Source organism: Poecile atricapillus, chromosome 3 (assembly GCF_030490865.1).
Source record: "Poecile atricapillus isolate bPoeAtr1 chromosome 3, bPoeAtr1.hap1, whole genome shotgun sequence".
NCBI lineage: Eukaryota > Metazoa > Chordata > Aves > Passeriformes > Paridae > Poecile > Poecile atricapillus.
In genome coordinates this window covers 83671193-83689673 of record NC_081251.1, presented here as the reverse complement: position 1 = coordinate 83689673, position 18481 = coordinate 83671193, and the positions used below count along the sequence as shown (strand labels likewise).

The following is an 18481-nucleotide window of genomic DNA, read 5'->3' as shown; positions in this document are numbered from 1 at the left end:
GGCTGGGCTCTGCCTCCTCTTGTGTGTTGGCACAGTGGTCATGCAGGTTGGCACAGGCAAGCACCATGCAGCTGCCAGCACAGCTCTCTGGAACATGGCCGAAGTCTAGCTAGATCCCAAGGCTGGTGATTAAGGGGTGAAGGTCCCTTTCTTGCTCTGTGAATCTAGTCTCTTGGCCTCAGACGTGTCTGGCCTCCTGCTGCCTCACTAGAGCTGTGTGAAGGGCTGCTTCAGAGTTGTCTCCATGGGGTTCTCACACCTGTGGTGGCTTGAAAGTTGCACATTCCCTGTGGTCCTCTGGATAGGGCTCACCACCCCAGGGACTGCCAGCCTCCCAGCGGACGTGGTTCCCTGTCTTAAAGCCAGCAGTTGCGAGCTGGAAGAGGTTGTGGCCACTCACAGAAGGCGTGGCTGCCCTGTGAGAGGGATGGCAGTGAGCCAGGAGATGGGCTGTAACGCAGGGAAGCTGGGGTTAGCAGCTGGGGTTAGCATCTTGCCCTCCCGCTGGCAAGGGAAGTAGGGCTGTGTCGCCTTATCTCCCATCACCTGTAGATGGCTCCTGCATACTCCGGGAGGGCTGGAGCAAAGCTGCCTCAGCCCAGCACCCCTAAACAGCTGCCAGTGATACGGCTACAGTGTCCTGCAAGAAGAAGGAAAGGGGAGGAAAATGACCCCACTATGCCCTTCAAAATCATGCTTGGCTCACATGGAAGCAGAAAAGAAAACTTAAGTCCTGCGTCTGCCCTTTCCTCTGACTTCCCACGCCTAGAATGAGTTTGGCTTTCCTGTGATGATGTCACAGAAACAGAGTTGTTGGAAATGACCTCACACTTGCCCTCCTGCTTGACAGGGACATGGGGCTGCTGGGGCACATGACTGCGGGGCTTCAGTAACACAAGATGGGAGCCATTTGCCCTGGTTATATTAAGAACATTTCACAGGCTCCTGCCTCTTGGTTTAGTTCACTCGCTGGGATCTGGTGTCAGCAGTTTTGAAAACACTCCTCTCTCCAATAGCAGTGGAAATTCATAGAGTCCCTATGAGACCACCTCAGCATCCACAGGAGTGCTCAGAGTGCCAGAACAGGCTAAACATAGCACTACTAATTTTGGAGAGGTTAGGTGATCACATAAAGAGAGATGGGGGAGGAGAGTCAGAGAGTTTGTGAAACTAAGAATGTTAGGCAGGGATAAGTGGGAATGGGTGGTTAAAGGGTCTCACTAGTGGATTCCTGAAAGGACCAGGGTTATAAAATGTCAGTAGCTGGTTGCAGAAACTCATTTCTCTTGCAGTGCCCCCAACAAATCTTTGTAAGGTAGCTCCCATTGCATGCAGAGTGTGTCTGCCTCCCATATAGAATAACCAGGAGGGATCCTGTGTTTCAGGTAAATGACCTGGGAAATGCAGTGAATGAAATGATCTCCACCACGAGAACAAAGATGCAAACTGACTTTTCAAGTGACTAGGAAGTTTCAGGGTGTTTGCACTCAATACCTACTTGCAATGATGCTTCTGCTGGAGTTTGTATGGCATCCCACAGCTCTGCTAGGGTGGTGTTCCTCAACTGAAGAAGGACACAGTCATCTGGTTTAGCTCAACCTACTGCTAAAACTGGTTCACACTAAAAATTTTGCACTAAAACAGATGAGGAAGAGCTCTCATCAGCCAGCAGGGAGTGACTGGCAGCTGGGCTGGGTAATATCTTTGCTCTCTCTCTTTAGGACCACAAAAGGATGTTTTTCTCTGCCCTAGACAAATCAGTCACTCAGCCTGAATCACTTCTGAAGGTCCAGACATATGGTCTGTCATTGGAGATTGCTGTGTGTCAGCTGGACAGAGGAATGGATTCTGTGTGTGAGCACTTCACAGGTATGGGGTGGGGGCGGGGGGGTGCAGGTTTCACCGCTGCCACAAAATGCATTTAACTCCTCCTTTGCTGTGGGTGAGGAGCCTGGGCATGGCTAGGTACTGCGGCTCAGCTCATGTTTTGGAGCCCATGGAGCTTTTACAATCAGTTGCACTACCGAGAACCACAATTATAGCAAAAGAGCAAATCATCTTTATCAGGTAGACACTGCTCCCTTTTTAAGCCAAAGCTTACTGATTCAGTGGCTAGGGTGTCTATATTTCTGCTGGTGGAAATAGATATGAGGCCGTCTGAAACATGAGGGCTCTTCTCACCAATGTCAGCTGGAAATTCACAGCTTTGTGTTTAGTTCCTTGATCCTGCTCCTGGGACAAGTGCAATTTCCCAGCAGTAACTGCAGGGAGATGAGAGGCTCATAAATTGATTGGCCTCTAACTAGCTCAAGTGTTAACTGAGTTCGTGCTCTGGGCAGGTCAGGGACCAGCTTTCCTCAAACAAAAGGGTGAAGGCAGGGGAAAGGGAAGTCCTCCTGAGGAGCTTCCACTCAACAAAATGTTCTTGAATGGCCCCCACTCTCTTATGATTTGAGCATTTGGCATGAAGACAAGTAAGGCCTGACAAAGCTCATGCTACAGTATCAGGTGCATGCTTTAGAGACAAAAATAAGTATTGGCTTAATTTCCATGTTCGCTTATCACTAAATCCCTGCCTTCAGCCTGGCATTGGACACTGAACAGCTCCCTTTGCCAAGACTCTGGATATAAATAAGAAATAATGTTTATGAGATGGACAGTGAGATTATTAAGATGCCACAGGTGGGATAAAATAATGTGAGCTCCTCTGAAATGCTCTTCAAGGGCTACTTTACCCACACCTGCTTGTTCTCCACCTCTCGCCACAGACATCTCCCCAGCTCAGCTGGTTGCTACGTGAAGTGTGAAGACTAGGACATGGTGGCTGCTGGCAGCAAGGATGTTCTTACTGCAGTGTTAATTGCATTTCTTATGTAACTATAGCAGCCTATAGTCGTGTATCTGGGAGGTCAAGTCACTTTGCAGTTAATTGATGAATGAATGTTAAAGAAGTAATGAGAAGAGCTATCTGAGCTTCTACTCAATTCCCATGCTAACCACATCATCACAGTATCATTATATGCTATGCCTAAGCCATACTTCTCTGTTCTTTCTTGAGAAGAACCCTACTTTCTTGTGAAATTGAGCAGCAAATACCACTACCTGAAACCATGTGCTCAGATCCCCTGAAAATTATGACCTCTGCATCTAAGCCCCCTTTATGTGCTTTTTCTAAAACTGCTCTTTAAAAATTGGAGCTATCTTTTGTATGTCCAAGAAGGCAAAGCTCCAGTAATTTGGTCCTGCAATCAGCTGACGTTTTCCATGTGGTAATTGTCTTACTACTCATTGAAGTTTCTGTCTGAGCGTCCAGAACAGAACATTACTTTGAATCCTGTTCCTCAAACTGTGACTCACTTATGGGTTCTTATCACTCATCAGGGCTATAGAAGTAAAGGTTAGAAACAAGACAAATTTAACAGCTCAGGCCTCAAGTAAGAGTGAGATGGCACAGAACTAACTGGATATTCCCCAGGTGACACCTTTACACAAGGTGACACAGGTCTCATCTCTAGCCAGATTTTTCAAATGTGTCCTGCCAACAGTCTTCCCCTGCTCTTCCAGCGCTGGAGTAAGGACTGGACTTGGGGCTAGGAAGTTTACCAAGTGTTTTTGTGGTAGCCTTTACTAGGACATTTATTCCAGCAATATTAATTACCAAACAGTTTTCTCTCACTCAAAGGAGGGCAGAGTTCTTACTGCTTTCAGGGACAATTGTAGTCCTGAGGTGAAAGAAGCTGAGTCATTGTATTCCATGGTTGCTTCTCTCAAAGAACCTCCTATCCAAAGGGAGGCTATTACTATCTTTCATTTTCAGAAATGGAGATTTTACAACCTGGGATTTGGAGTAGACTCTCAGAGACTAAAACATCTGCTTCCAATTGGATGTTCTTGAAAGTCTCTTCCCTTAAGTTAGACCCCTGGGCTTCCTATGGTTTGTTTTTAAATTTGCCCATTGGTAAATATTTCCATTCCTCTGTTACATAAAATCATGGGACAATTTCATGCCAAGCCTTCCCTAGCAGGAGTAGTGAAGTTCAGGTGAAAACCAGTACCGAACAGATGAGTTTATCTCAACAATTCCGTCTGGCAGAAGTAAGTTGCAGGAACAGCATGAACACTGTTCATCACACAGCTGCATCTCACCTGTACTCAGGTGTCTATGCTCAGGGGTGTGCTAAAATTCATATATCTGCAAGTCTTCCACTTTTTTTTGGTGGCGGCAAGTTTTTGGCGCATGAGGAGGCCCATGCCTAGGAGTTTGTACATGTGGCAGCAGAACCTTGCATGTGCTCATCTCGGCTAAATGACAATGAATCACTTTGATTAAAGCTCTTCTTAACATTTGAGAGCACATTTTCCTGGATATATTAAACTGTGGTCAAACATCATCCACATGCTTTGCAATGGCCTCATTAGAAAGGAGGCAGAAATGATGAAAGCTTTGAGCTAGAGTGAGGGTGTGTCAGGCCTTTGGATCTGGGTGTGTAAACAAGGGTACAACAGATTTTGTGAGTATAAACTCTGCAGACCTATAAGACTAAACTCCTGTGACATATTTATGTTTCCTCATACACAAATCACATTGACTCTCACACTCCCCTATCATGCGGAGTCACCGGACTTCAAACGGAGTGGAGGAGGCAGCTGGATTCACTAAACAACATCTTGGGCACTATGAACGTATGCCAGATAATAAGGGGAGAATCACAATTAAAATGTCAAACTGTATCACATTTCCATAACAAAGTCAGAGAGGATTTCCCTCTCTGTGCCTTTCCTTTCTGTTTTACTTGTTTAGGGAGCAGAGGCTGCTCTTTCCATGCTGCGGTTTTCAACCCCTGCAAGATGTACCAGGGACATTGTTCTTGTGATACTTGCTTTCTTCATGAGATAATTTGTTGAACACTTGAGTAAAACTGTGTAACAGAAGGAGCCAAAGTTGTCTCAGAGGAAACTATTTAAAACCTCCTGCTCAGCATGATGCCTGCTTACAAAGAGAGCAAGAGCTCTGCTCTTTGCTCTCTGCTAATAATACCGCCACTTTGGTCTCTGGAACTTGAAGCGCTTTCTGAGCACTCTTACGAGGTATATAAAGCTGATTTGTGTATGAAGCAAATGAGGAAAATTTTCATGTGAAATCCAGTGTTGCATGGGCTCGCTCTCAAGACTATTGCAGATGCTGTATTTGACCTTTAAACCCTGATTCCAGGCAAAAGATTGAAGCTGTGCTAAAGGTGTCCAAGACTTAGATAAAAATGGAAACTATGGGGAGTTTCAGGTGTTTGGCAGTGATAAGAAACCCTTTAGACCTAAAAATGAATATCTTTCAAGTATCCATCTTTTGCCCACATGGAAGTAACATGATGACTTGCCAAATAGGGAGGAACTAGACCCTGAAACAGGAAAGAAAAAAAATCAACATGGACCAAATATCATCTACTTGGAGTAAAAAAGCTTCCCCGGCAGATTTTACTGCAAATACTTAAGTGAGTGACCATTTGTACAATGTCTCAAGGCTATTAGTGTTCTGAGCATTATCAACTGTTGTTTAATGGTTGCTGCTACATTTGACATGCAACTGAAGGCCAAGATGGAGGTTGCTTCCCTTAGCAGCTGGCTCTTGTCCTTTTGAAGAATATCTCCAGTCCTGAGCCAGCCCTTTCTGACCTCCATAAACACATCACTTGCTTTTGTATACTGTAAAAAAGGAGGCTACACTCTGCTTTGCCTGGCTGTGGCTGCCCTGGCCTTGCACAAGCACGTCCAGCAGCTGGGTGTAAGTTTGAACCCTGGGGTTCCTGCAGCAGCACCTTCTGTGAAGGCAAGTGTGGAAACCAATGCTCCTGGATGTCTGAAGCCACCAAAGCTGCCTCCCAGCTAGGAAGCCCCAAGCAGACAGCAGCCCATTTCCCAGGCATCCCAAAGGCTATGGGCTTGCTGGGGAGGGCCACTGATAAGGATCTGGTGCAGTGTTTCTTCCTCATAGAGGAAAACTGGAGGTAGGGTTCAGACCTTTTTGTGGCAGAGGACCATGAAAGCCCTCCATGCATTCCCACCATTGTGACTGGTTTCCTTTCCATCTTCCCTGTGCATATGACCTCTCCATACTTACCCGTCTGCTCTGGTTTTCTGCTTATCTCTGAAGCAATTCAGGATCACCCACATTTTTATGGGATTTCTCCACAGAGTTCACTCCTCTGTTACAAGGTATCTCTTTTTTTTTTCCTTCTTTTTCTGTCCACATTGTTTCTTTATGTAAGGTGTAAAATCATCATATTACAGAATTACAGAATTGTCAAAGTTGGAGGGGACCCAGAATGATCATTGAGTCCAACTCTTATCTGAAATGGTCCATACAGGGATCAAACCCATGACCCTGGCATTATTAGCACCATGCTCTATCTTTCAAAGGGCCTCACAACTACCTGGGAACAGATTGTAACATGACGGCTTGCATTTTCACCCACTGCCTCCTCCAGCACTTTAACATCAGATTTATCCATGCTGAGGTGATGGAGCCTCTTCCCATGGTCTGTGCATGTTCCTATGCTCAAGTTCAACCAGCTGCCAATGACCACACAGCTGTAGCAGTCCAGGACTCAGCTGGCTTGAAGGAACATGCTTCTTAAGTAGATTCTGATGCCCAAACCAAGCTTTACCTTTCCTCCCCTGCTTGGCTGTGAGGTCCGTGGCCCTTCCAGCTGAAACTACACCTTTCTCCATTCTAAGTCCCTTCAAACTGACATATTTTGCCCAGATTTTCCTGCATCTACCTGCAGCACTCTCAGCTAGGACATCTGTTGCGTTGTGTCCTGCAGTATCTCATAAATCATCTCCATCCTGCCAACTAATTGCGGGCTCAAAACCTGGGTTTGCCAGGCTGTGACTTGCCTGGTTTGGGCCTGTGAGCACCACAGAGATATGAGACACCTCTCTCCCTTGGGAAGCTCCTGCAACATTTAGTAGAAAAACTTAAACCTGCACATGCCTGGAAATTTCTCATGTGGGTGGTGTCTACTGGAGCTGCTGCTCCCTTTGCTAACTTTGACTGTTTCACTGCTCCTTTGTGTTCTACTCAGCTGTTGCCTGCCTCCAGCTTTTGGCTGCCTCTGGCCAAATACAGTGATTGCCACTGTTTTGAAGCATCTTCTTTCCAAAGTATGTTCAGGTCTGTGCATGGCAAGGGGTAAAGGGAAAGAAGCCAGGGCCAAGCAACCCCAAATTAAGCACCAGTGGCCCTCTCCCTGCCCAGTCCAGCTGCAGGTTTATTTGCATCTCGAACAGAGTTTTTAGTGTGATACATTGTGCAAATATGTCTGAAGGAATTGTGCCTGTGCTCCCCACAGGTTTCTCTGCTGAAGGTTAGGGCAAAAGGCCAAAAGATGCATTTCTGGACGTTATTTTCTATTCCACCTTTCTCCACATTCCAACTTTCATCCTTGCCCTTGCAACAGATAGGCAATTTCTGTTGCATGTCTTCCCACAGCAGTGCCCCACATGCTTGTCCCTCCTTGCTGATACAGAAAGAGCTGCCATTGCATGTCCTCAGGTCTGGTGTCTCCCCAGTTTTCTCATAATATTTCATCATGGAGCCCTGAGCCATATGTGCAGTGTGGCCAGTGAAACCATGGCTTTTTTATCATTTTGTTAGTATACCAGACTGGGACAAAGGGCACAGCTGCTGGCTTGACTATCTGGCATATGGGTGATCCCACAGAACCACTGCACCCCAGCCAGGTACAGCAGCTGAATCTGCCATTTTAACTTTTGCTATATGTAGGTTATTTTGCTTTTGCAAGAAGAATTTTTTTTTTGTTTGTTTGTGGTTTTTTGTGGGGTTTTTTTTTTGTTGTTTTTTTAAAATCAGTTTTGTGTATAGTAGATTTCTTTTCAAAAAAAGTGGAAGGGGAGATGAAGAGACCAGCTAATGCTGTGAAGTGTTGCTTGCCTCAGCAGTCCCCTTCAGCCATGGAGGGGGTTTCTGTTCCAAGGGAACCCCTGCTGTTTTTCTCTGCTGCTGCTCTGTGCATCCTCTAGGCAGAATAGGAGCATAACAATCCCTAGGCTGGCCACCTGAACTGTTAATTTCCAGATGCAGAGGCCAGGTTTCTGTGTGACCCTCCCTCCCAAGTGTCCTCTCAAAAACCTGGACCAAGCGATGTCCTTTCCAAGTCACACACACAGAGTGGTGACTGTACCCCGATCTCCTGCTGTGGCTCTAAGAAGGGGACTGGTCCCTCCACATACTAATATATAATACCTCAGGTCACCAAGCACCCCTCCTGTCCCGAATGCACTTGTCCTTGTGCAGGTGGAGGCTGTTTGCAGTGGGGGAACCAATGCAGGCTCTGTACAAGCCCAATGCTCAAGGTCACAGAAAGAGCCCAGGAAAGGAGGGAACCGCACCCCAGCTGCCCTAGTGCCACGTTACCACTGCTGCCACTGCATGGCTGAAATATTTCCCACCATATGCACTGCTTTCCTAGACACAGGGAAGTGACTTCTGGCCCTCTCTCTCTGCCAGACATCGATTTTGTTTTTTGCTCACTCTGATTTCTCATGGAGTTTAAACAGAGAAGAACAGCTCTAACTCCCTTCTGGACTGTGCACTGGTATGCCAGGAGACCTCAGTGTGGTTTTGGAAAGAGTCTGTGTGTGCTCATTTGTACCTCTGAGAGAGGACCAGGGGCTGTCTTCTGCAGGTGAAGTTTCTGAACACAGAAATATATGTGCTTATAATCCCTCTGGGATAAGCCCTGGGAAATGGGGATCAGAGGAAGTGCTGCCAGTCCAGCATCCCTAATATGCATCTTCTTCCAAAGGGCCCTTTTACTTTGCTGGATCATCCTGCAGTGTCAGCTCCAGTTACCAGAGATAGGTGGGCTGATGCCAGACAGGGCACTGGTGCTGCCCAGAACTGGCCAAGCCCCACCTTTGTGTCTGGCAAGCAGGAATGGCATCTCCACAGCTGCTGCAGACCTATGGCACCTTGGCTGCACATCTCCTCACAAGAGGTTAGGCAAAGCCTGTCCAAAACATCTCCTGTGTCTGGATACACCTAATCTCCAAACCTGAAATCTCCACCCTGGTGTTCAATGTCAGTACTCAAGATGCCTCTTTTTAGGAAGGAAAAAAAAAATAAAATGAAAAATAATAAAAGAGAAGCAGAGAGAAAGAATATCCCTTCTGTTTACTTCATTCTTCATCAGGTAACCTTGTGATTCTGTGCTATTTTGGTGCTGACATTCCTAGGAGCTTACCGTAATGAGAAGCAAACACCACAAACTAAAATAACAGCATGAACCTAAGTGTAAGCCTTGGATTCCCACCTAGAGATTGACTCATCTCTGAGGGCTGCTGGATCTGCAGTTCAGTATGACCAGTGGAAAATTAGTGGGGCACCTGGAAGGAAGGGAAGGATGAGTGGGGTCCAAATGGTCCAAAAAGCTGAGATTCCTATGTGCTGGTCCCTCCAAACCTGATGCTCTGTCTGCTGCAAAGCAAATCTCTGTGTTGCCTCTACAGGCACAGTCTCCACTGCAGTTTTTGAATCTTTCCTGTTCTCAAGTCTTGTGTGTTGTTTTGTCACACACTGCAGCAGTGGCCTCAGTGACACGGTCAGTGCCATGCAGGTTGTGAACATGCTGAGTGTGGGGCAGATCAAATCCACCAAGGAAGAACAGGCAAGTGAGCATGTCATACCAGCCCAAGAGACCTCATGTACCTGAGGAGAGCAGCAGTTCTCACCCAGACACCTACCCCAGGTCCATAATAGCATGTGCTAGTAGACTGCAGGTCTGTGGGGTGAAGTGCCTCTGTAGGACCAGCTGGCTAGATTGCTAAACCTGCTCCAAAGCCAGGTGGAAACCTGTGTGTGGTCTCTTAGACTGAATTGCACCATTTCTGGCTGTTGCTTCGGAAGTTAGAAGCCACAACACAATATTTTCTGTTATAAAACTAAACCATTTTAATTTTCAAAGCCCTGCTGCAGTTTTATGGAAAGGAAGACGCATTTCTTTCCTTGTGAAACTTCATGACATTGGACAGGGTACAAAACAGAGGCAGACTTTCTCTTTAATGGCCATCCTGAAGCAGGCTGTGCAGCATCCAGCCTATCACCCAGCAAAGTCTCCTAAAGATCCCGTTATATAATGCAACCTGAGCTGCTGCAGGACTCCATCTGAATTCACCTGATTAAATTATTAGCCTCATGTCCTGGCAAACATCTCACGAGGCTGCCTTGCGAGCTTCATAAATCTAATGCTGGGTTTCGGGTGTCAGAGCAACAGGGAAGTATAGTCCAGCTTAGAGCATTTGCTTCAAAACCGGAAGAGCTCTAAGCCTGTGGGAGTACAAAACCCTCAAGAGGCTGCTGCCTGTCCAACAGCAAAGCTGCATCCAGCCTAAAATCATATCACCTGCCCCCAGGGGCTGATGGAACCCCATTCCCTGCACACTATCTTCTTTCACTTTAAGGACGTAGGGAGAAGGGTTGAGATGCAACGTGGAAGGTGTCACAGAGGTGTATGAAGAGCTCCCCTCTGTGCTATTTCCTTCTGACCACCTCCATAGGTGTCCCAAAGGGCTCATGGCATTGACCGCAGGCTGCCTGCTGTGCTCTGGCCAGGCTGCTTCCTCCCTGGCATGGTGCTCCCAGCCACCACAATGTCCCTTTTCTCTGCTGGGGACAGAGGTATGGAGCTGCGTGGCAGGAGGACTCCACATTCAGCTCATGCCTTCTGCCAGGCTGCGTTCCCCAGAGTACAGTGGGCATTAGAAAATTTCTCAAATTAGAAACTGACTTTTGGGTGTGTGCAGTGCCTGGCAAGCTCTGTCCTGTGTTCCCTGTCTAACCTTTGGGAAAGGCAGCCTCAGCATGCTACCCCCCTGTCACTCTGTGTCTCTTCAGGTGCCAGCACCAGGTTAACCTGGGCAACTTTATTCTGCTAGGTATAGGCACACTTTTCCTCTGACCTTTGCCTCCACCTCTCTGCATACACTGTATTGCTGCCTTGGATACCTCATGGATGATCTGGAGAAGCTCCCAGAGGATCTGCAAGTGCAGAGTGCTCACACTGGCCTCCCCAGTGAGGAAGGGAGCAGACAATGGCAAACAGCACTTCATAGAATCTTCATAGAAGGAAAATAATTTCTCATCTCAAAGGCTTCCCTATGAAGCCTGCTCCTGGGGACAACCCTGGGAGATGTGTTCAAGAGGAACCAAGCAGGCTCCCCAGGATTACCCAGTTGCCTCCACAGCTCTGCTGGATCACCTGGCACTGCTGGTAGGAGCAGTGATCTAGAGGTCTAGAAGAGGCCATAACTTAGCAAAACAGAGTTCTTAAAAGGTGGAGGGAAAATCAGGACAGAGCAGACTTTGCAAAACTCACTTTGACCTCTGTGTATGACTGAGGATGGACTAATGTTTATAAAATTCAGCTAAAGTGAAATAACCCATAGAAAGAAGCAGTATTGCCTGATAGAATTGGCATTGATGTCTCACAAGTGAGAGAAGGCTGCAGTGTGACAGGATATATCCTGGTACATTTTCTCATTTTCCAAGAGATACCTGGAGGTTTGCCTGCGGTTGGCTTTTTATTCATTTCACTTGCTGTAAGTGTGCTCAATGGAGACAAATCTGCTGTTTTGTAAAAGGTTTTCCGGCTCCCAAGCAGCCCAGTGACTGAGTATACAATGCAATCAATGTTACAAGCATTGCTTATGCTACACTCTGGGGCACTGCCAGGATCCCACACAGATCAACCTGACCCAGCCAGAGAAATCATTGAGAAATAAGAGAGAGGGAGAGGGAGCAAGAAGAAATCCCCAAATCCCCAGAAACACAATGTTAAACCCTCCCACCTGATCTGCAAAGCAAAAGCCAGCCCAGACCAAATATAAACCAAGGCTGTACAGCCAAAACAACCAGACTGCAGAAGGTCAAATAATCTGAAATGTGCATATCGCAGCAGGGCAGGCGTGCCTGCAGCCAGCTTGCGGAGGGGAGGAGGAATGATGTCTCCCTGCATGGCCTCATTTGGGATCCTCTGAAACTCTGGTGCTCTTGGAAATCACAGAAGTGACTAGCCAGGAGGGAGCCCATAGTCTCCACAGCTGTTGGCTGGCATCTGTGTGCCTGGCAGCTGCCATCCCAGATGCATCACTAGTGCTGTTCCTCCCTGCCCAGACTGGGATGCCACTGCAATTTGTAGGATGAGTGGTAGGAGTAATGGAAAAGCATCTTTGAAGACTCCAGCAGGCTTATACCTGAGGCAGGAGGGCTAAAGCATTAAAAAACTTTAAAGTTTATTTGTTTTTTCCTGTCACATAATGTGTCTGATCCCTTTTAATCTTACTAAACTAATAATAAATCCTGCTACAGCAAATGTCTCAGCACTGACAAAAATGTTTTCTCTTACTCTTATTAAAATGTTGTTGTTTACTAGGCTTTACCCATAAGTCCTAGGACAAAGGTGTCCCTTTGCCACACTAGCAGAAGGAAAGGTAAATATATTTCTAATGAAGAAGTGGAACAGTTTTTCTCAGTGTTTAGAGTTGCCACAATTCCTGCTCTGCAAAGATGAGATTGCTCTTCATGATACTGGTTAAAAGGTTAAAGGTGGTGACATCTCCTTTGGTGTCTGTAGGGTAGTATGCTGGAGAGTCCAGCATACTGGTCCCAGCTTCAGCTCAGACCTCAGCAGGACTGTCCCAGTGGTGTGGCCCACCATCAGAGCTGTAATTTTGTAATGAAAAGAGACCATCCTCACCCCAAGTCTCCCTTGTAGCCCCTTGATGCTCATCCCATGAAGACTGCCATGGGATTATAGTTATTTCAGGCCAGCTAGTGACACTATATTTCAAATACACTTCAGGCTGTAAGGAGTCTACCTTTCTCCAACCCCACTTCTGGCAACCCATCTCTTACAAAAAGCATCTTCATCTGTTGGTAATGGTATCTTTGAAGACATTGACTCCATCACCTCCAGGTACTCTATCAGTTCTGTGCTTCCCACCTGTGTTGTGGATGGGAGTTCACAAGCACTGCAGCAGCCAGACATTGCTCTCTCCTCAGGCACAGTTTTATCTTATGGTTTTGGATTCCAGTACCATCCTGAAAGGCTTCAGCTGCCCATTTGAAAGGGAGGATTAAGGCTGGAACTCATCATTTGAATGCCGTTCTTTGCCAACCCAGATGAATTTCTCAGCTGTTCTTCACCAGATAATGCACAGCACTTTGATTTCATGAAGAGATGTTTAGCCTATGGTGTTTACAGTCATATGTTATCCTTACCATGACAACACCAAAGGGAGCGTCCCTCATATAATGATAACTCCTGCTTATCTTCTTAGAAACACTGAAGTTTTCCACCTGTTTGTTCCTGGAAACATTCCTACCCAGAGACTGTGAACTTATACAGTACCACAGTAAAAACGTGTGACTAGAGCACACAGCCTGTGTTCTGCTGTCTTGGCAGGGACCTGATGACTGTCCAGGAGGAGGCAGAGAAATTCATTGAGGAGTTTTGCACCTTCTCAGAGGGGACATTATACAGCTGTCCTACAGGGCTCTGACACAGAAGGCCCTCTCCTCCTGCCTTCCCAAAATCCCTCTCTCTCCTGCATTTACACAAGACTTAATACATGACAGACCTTCGTTTTCTCATGCCGTGAGCATAAATTTCAAGTTAGGAACACTTGTGAGTGACTTATGGTAGACCTTTGTCTAGACCTTAGTCTATATCCATCAGCTGCTGGAATCCATCACTGTGTAGATGAGCACTTAAAACAACTGAGAAAATTCCTGCTAATTTTGTTGATTTGCCTTAGAGACTGTGTTTACATGGGACTACTGAGTTGTGTTCATGTAGGATGGTGGGCTGAGTTACCAGGGATTCAGATGAGTTCTGGTACAACAATGTGTTGATATGAGTACACTGGCAAATCCTACACCTGGTGTTTGGGTCATGAGCTTGCAAAGGCATACTGTCAACATTCCAGAATATTTCCCATTTGTAGGTGTTGAAAATCATGTGCTTGCTCAAGGATCCCTTGTTTTATTTAAAAGTCTGTGTGGGATGGGTGTGCAGGGGAGAAGGCTGCTGTAGCTCAAATTGCAACTGATGAATGCTGAAAGCTGAAGGCAAATACCACTTCTGGTTTCAGGGTAAGTGGGTTATAACTTGTTATTGTAAAGAAAAAAAACAAAAAATAAAACACTCAAAGAGGAAATAAAACATGACCCCAAATATACTCCAGGTGAAAATTCAAAGAGGTGTGAACAGTAGAATAAGAGTTGAAAAAAAACCCATTTTATCTATACTTGTACAATGGACAGGTAGAGCCCTGCACTTGTTTTGGGACTGCAGTGACTACAGTAACAATAATGTGAAGGGGGGAAAAATAGATATGCCATATAGAGAACAGGTGTGAGTAGTAGCACTAGCAGAGGTGCCTTAGCCAACAGGAACTCTTCCAAAGGGATGGCTTAACTCCATGACTTGACTTCATGCTCTGCAAATATTTGCCTTTGAAAATGACAATATTTGTGGGTACTTGCAATTTCTTTGACAGCTCCTACCAGTAGCTTTCCACAGCAAAGCAAATGGGAAATTTAATTTCCTGGGGAAATTTCCATGAAAATGTAGCAGGTAAAAGCTGACTAATGCTACCAGAATTGTTAGCTTTTGAACCATAAAATGACTTTATTTTTCATGCTAAAATTATGGCAAGGAAAAAAAACCTCCTCATCCTTACCCCAGAAGGGCAGCAGTGAGAACAGGCTTACTGCCCCCTGCCCCCAACAGCCAGCCTGGGGAGGCAAACTTTCCAGGAAGAGAGTGTTGAGGTGTTGTGATACAATCTATTTCGTTTTTTCAAAAGCATACAGAGGAACCCGGGACGTGCTTAGTTTTGCTACTTGAGAAGTGCCGAGAACTTTCCAGCAGCCTGACAACTGGTAACTGTAACTAAAATGTTCAAAATTATATTTTGAGATTATTAGGAAGGGGTAAGGAGAAAGATCATAGTGAATGATGATCTAGCTAATGTGTCCTGTGGATTGAATAATTAGAAGAACAAATAGGCAAAGAACAAAACCTTGTGTGTCTCTCACATATTACAGCTGAAAAAGATGATTCAGTACTAATCCAAGTAAATGCAATCAGAGCAACAAGAAATCTGTAGCCTTTTCTGAGTTATTGAACTGATGGATTTAAGAGGATAGGTAGTCAGACAGGGATAGCTTGCAAATGTACGTGTCCCGGCCTCACAAAAGCATTGTGCTGGGCTTTTTGGCTTCATGCTGCAGTCTCCTTTCTCCCAGTGATGTGTTTTCAGGAGGAAACAGTGTGGACACACTTCTGGACTAAGGCTGCTTTGCCCTTTCTAATCCCCTAAAATGCCCTTGTCCTGCTGCCTCTAATTTTCCTCACCGGAAAACACACTCAGCAAGGTCATCAAATCCCACATCTACAGTGTGGTTGACTTGGGCATCCACCTCTGGAGATACTTAGTCCAACCCACCTGCTGACAGCAGGGTCAGCTGGATCAGGTTGCTCAGGGCCATGCCCACTTATTTCAAACTACTACCATGACGGATAGAAACTCCATAACCTCTTTGGTCAACCTAATTCCAGCTCTCCCTTATTGACAAATCCAAGCCAATTCTTTCCAGCGTTTGGCTAGCAAGCCCACATACTCATAATCACTGCAACAAGGCTGCTCTAATGCCAAACATCTTGCTGGTGCTACAGCAAGAGAAGGCCAATAACCCTCATGCAAATATATGCTAAGAGCCTTGTGTATGCAAAGTGCAGTGAGACGTGCAGATCACCACGCAGTGTGGGAGCCGTGCCCATGCTTGCACTGATGGGGAAAAAGCCCAGCGCTTCCAAAGGGTTAGTACCCTCAAGGTCACCACAGCTCAGGCTGACGTAAGGCCATAACCTTGGCAGGGTGGGAGAGGGGGAGAGCAGCGTTTCCATTTTGTGGAATAAATAATACCCAAGGCTTCCCTGATAAGAGGGGCTGTATCAATAGAGAACTTTATTCAGAAGGTTAATGAATTGATCTGATCATTCCTGAGATCATCTATTAGTCCGGTGCTTGCCCATGAAAGAGAGCTGACCTGGAGCATACGCTGCACATCAGTGAATCAAACGTGCAAAGAAAGACACACGACTGGAGAGAAAAGAAGCCTGAAGCAAAGCCTGACACTGAACAGCTGGACAGCAGCATGTAATAATGGAAAGCATGTTGTGAATGCCGCATTATCCAAATAAAACAGTGCAGAGTAGATTTAGAAAGATGAGAGGGACATGTGGTGAGGGTGTAAGAGCTACCATCTTATTCTTCCCTGAAATAGGCCATAAATAGTCTATGGAACCCTTTGTTACAGAAAAATGCTCTGAGCCCAATTTTTATCTGAAACAGTCTCAGACACAACAAGAGAACAGAAGCTCAGTACCAGCCTGGAGAAAAATGCCTACAGTTGGAACACACCCTGCATCTCCTGCAGTAGTGGGGTTTTCCCCAGAAATCATCCCTAAACCCTGTGCCTGTGAATGCCAAGGGGAAGCATCTCCCAATGCAGTGCTGATGGCCACCAGCACTTTGTCTCAGCTCAGCTGCCAGGTGCCTGCCTTGCAAAATTCCCCATCACACTTGTCACTAATTGGTACCTTTGTTAGGAGGCTTATCAAAGAACTGGAAAGCTGGACGGGGTCACAATAGCTGAATTATCTCCTTGTTCCTGGAAGTGACCCTGCTGAGCCGAGGCTGAGGCAACTTGACAGGTCACTGTAGTGGAAGCAAATGCTCGTGTTGTAGCACTCTGGGAGATGAAGAGGACTTAAGGCTCCAGGGCTGACTGTTCAGCACAATGGGCTGCCAGCACTAAACTTACTGTAATGAAAGCAATAATGGTGCAACCTTGTCTGTGTTAAAAATCCACTTTCATCAGGATTCACTTCATTTTAGGAGTTGTATCTGTGACCAAAGTGTTCCTTGAAGGACTGAACTAGCACATTGAATTGTGCCCGTGGCATTCAAAGGGAAACACTGGCAATGCACATGCAATACATACAGGTTGTGTCACTGTCAGACAGGCTCCATATGTATCTTGAATTATGGTCTAAACCCACTCCAGTCAGGAAATATGCTTCTCAGCTCCACTGTGAGTGTTACATGGGAAAGAAAATGGACCTGCTGCTGTGATGAATTATAAAGCAGCAGATTGCCTGTGGTTTGGCAAGGATGGTTATAGTGTAGTTATTTACTGCTATTATTCATGTATGTGAGGTTAAGACAATGGTTTGCCTGAACTACACAGGAGTCCAATAAGCTAGAGGTAGCATGCCTTCACATTGACCTTTTCTTTGGCCTAGGCATAGCTTCTACTGACCACAAGGATGCAGGAAAATGCACTCTCAGTGCTGTGCACTCCAGAACTTCAGTGGCCAGTGCTCATTTTTCAGCAGCTCTGACCGTCCATCCTTTGCTTTGGAAGCACTGATGGGTGGGTGAGAGGTAGATTGACTACAGCCACATTTCTGTTCATGAGCACTGCATTTAAACCTGAATGGCTGGTTTATTTGCTTGTGTTTAGACCCCTCATACGGAGTTATAGTAGGCACAAATGCCTACAACCTATAGTAGAACAAATGCCTACATTTGTTCAGAGGTTCAGCTCTCCTTTCAGCTGCTGAGATCCATTCTCCTGTTGGACACCAGATCAGACTGTGAGTGTGGGTTCATTCAGTCCTTCTGCCCTGACTCTCAGCCTGAAAGCCCCATTGCTTGGTGTGAAAACCTCATTGTCTAAGTCATTTATAAAACAGAATGGGCATGGAGAATCCATCCTACGGTATTCTGCTCAACAGCGGCAGATCTGACAAAACCCCTTGGCAGTGTCAGCTGGGGCTAGATAAAAGCACCTGGTAAGCTCATCAGCCAAAGGGTTGTAAGGTCAAGGAGGAGATAATCCCTCTGAGCCATGTCAATGGAACAAGCTTATTTCCAAGATCTCCCATTCAGAGGCAGGGTCAGAGCTCGACCAACACTGTCAAGGAAGAGTATTCCCACTCATCCTTACTTTCCAGTGTCTTCTGCCATTGGATTTTGGCTCATCCATGGAAAGCCTGCCAAAACAAGAGAGTGTCCCACTCTAAAGACTTTTATCTCTTCACTGGAGATTTCACATGAGAGCGTGGCACATGAAAGCAGGGCAATCACAGATTCTCTTTGGAGTCATACAGAACCGCATGTCCCACCGCATCTTCCTGCCTTCAGGGCCAATCTTCCTCTGAGGGCAAGTCTAAGATTTGGCAGCTTGTGAAACATAATCAGGACATTTCTATGCTGTTCCTGTCACACAGTCTTGAGTTCAGAGAAGCATTGAATTCTGTGCTTGCTTTTCCCTGCTTTGATATCCCATGTTGGGGGCACTGATTAACACACAGAAAGTAACTGTACCTGC

The 18481-nt window shown here is 46.1% G+C and overlaps 1 long non-coding RNA gene across 1 annotated transcript in view; it reads left to right on the top strand.

The window, feature by feature from the left end:
- Positions 1 to 1276: 1276 nt before the first annotated feature.
- LOC131578179 (uncharacterized) overlaps positions 1277 to 18481 on the top strand; it is a 54972-nt gene continuing 37767 nt past the window's right edge. The window contains exons 1-2 of the long non-coding RNA XR_009277396.1: positions 1277 to 1385; positions 1722 to 1869. This is a non-coding gene — a long non-coding RNA (uncharacterized LOC131578179). The remainder of the gene's footprint in view (positions 1386 to 1721; positions 1870 to 18481) is intronic.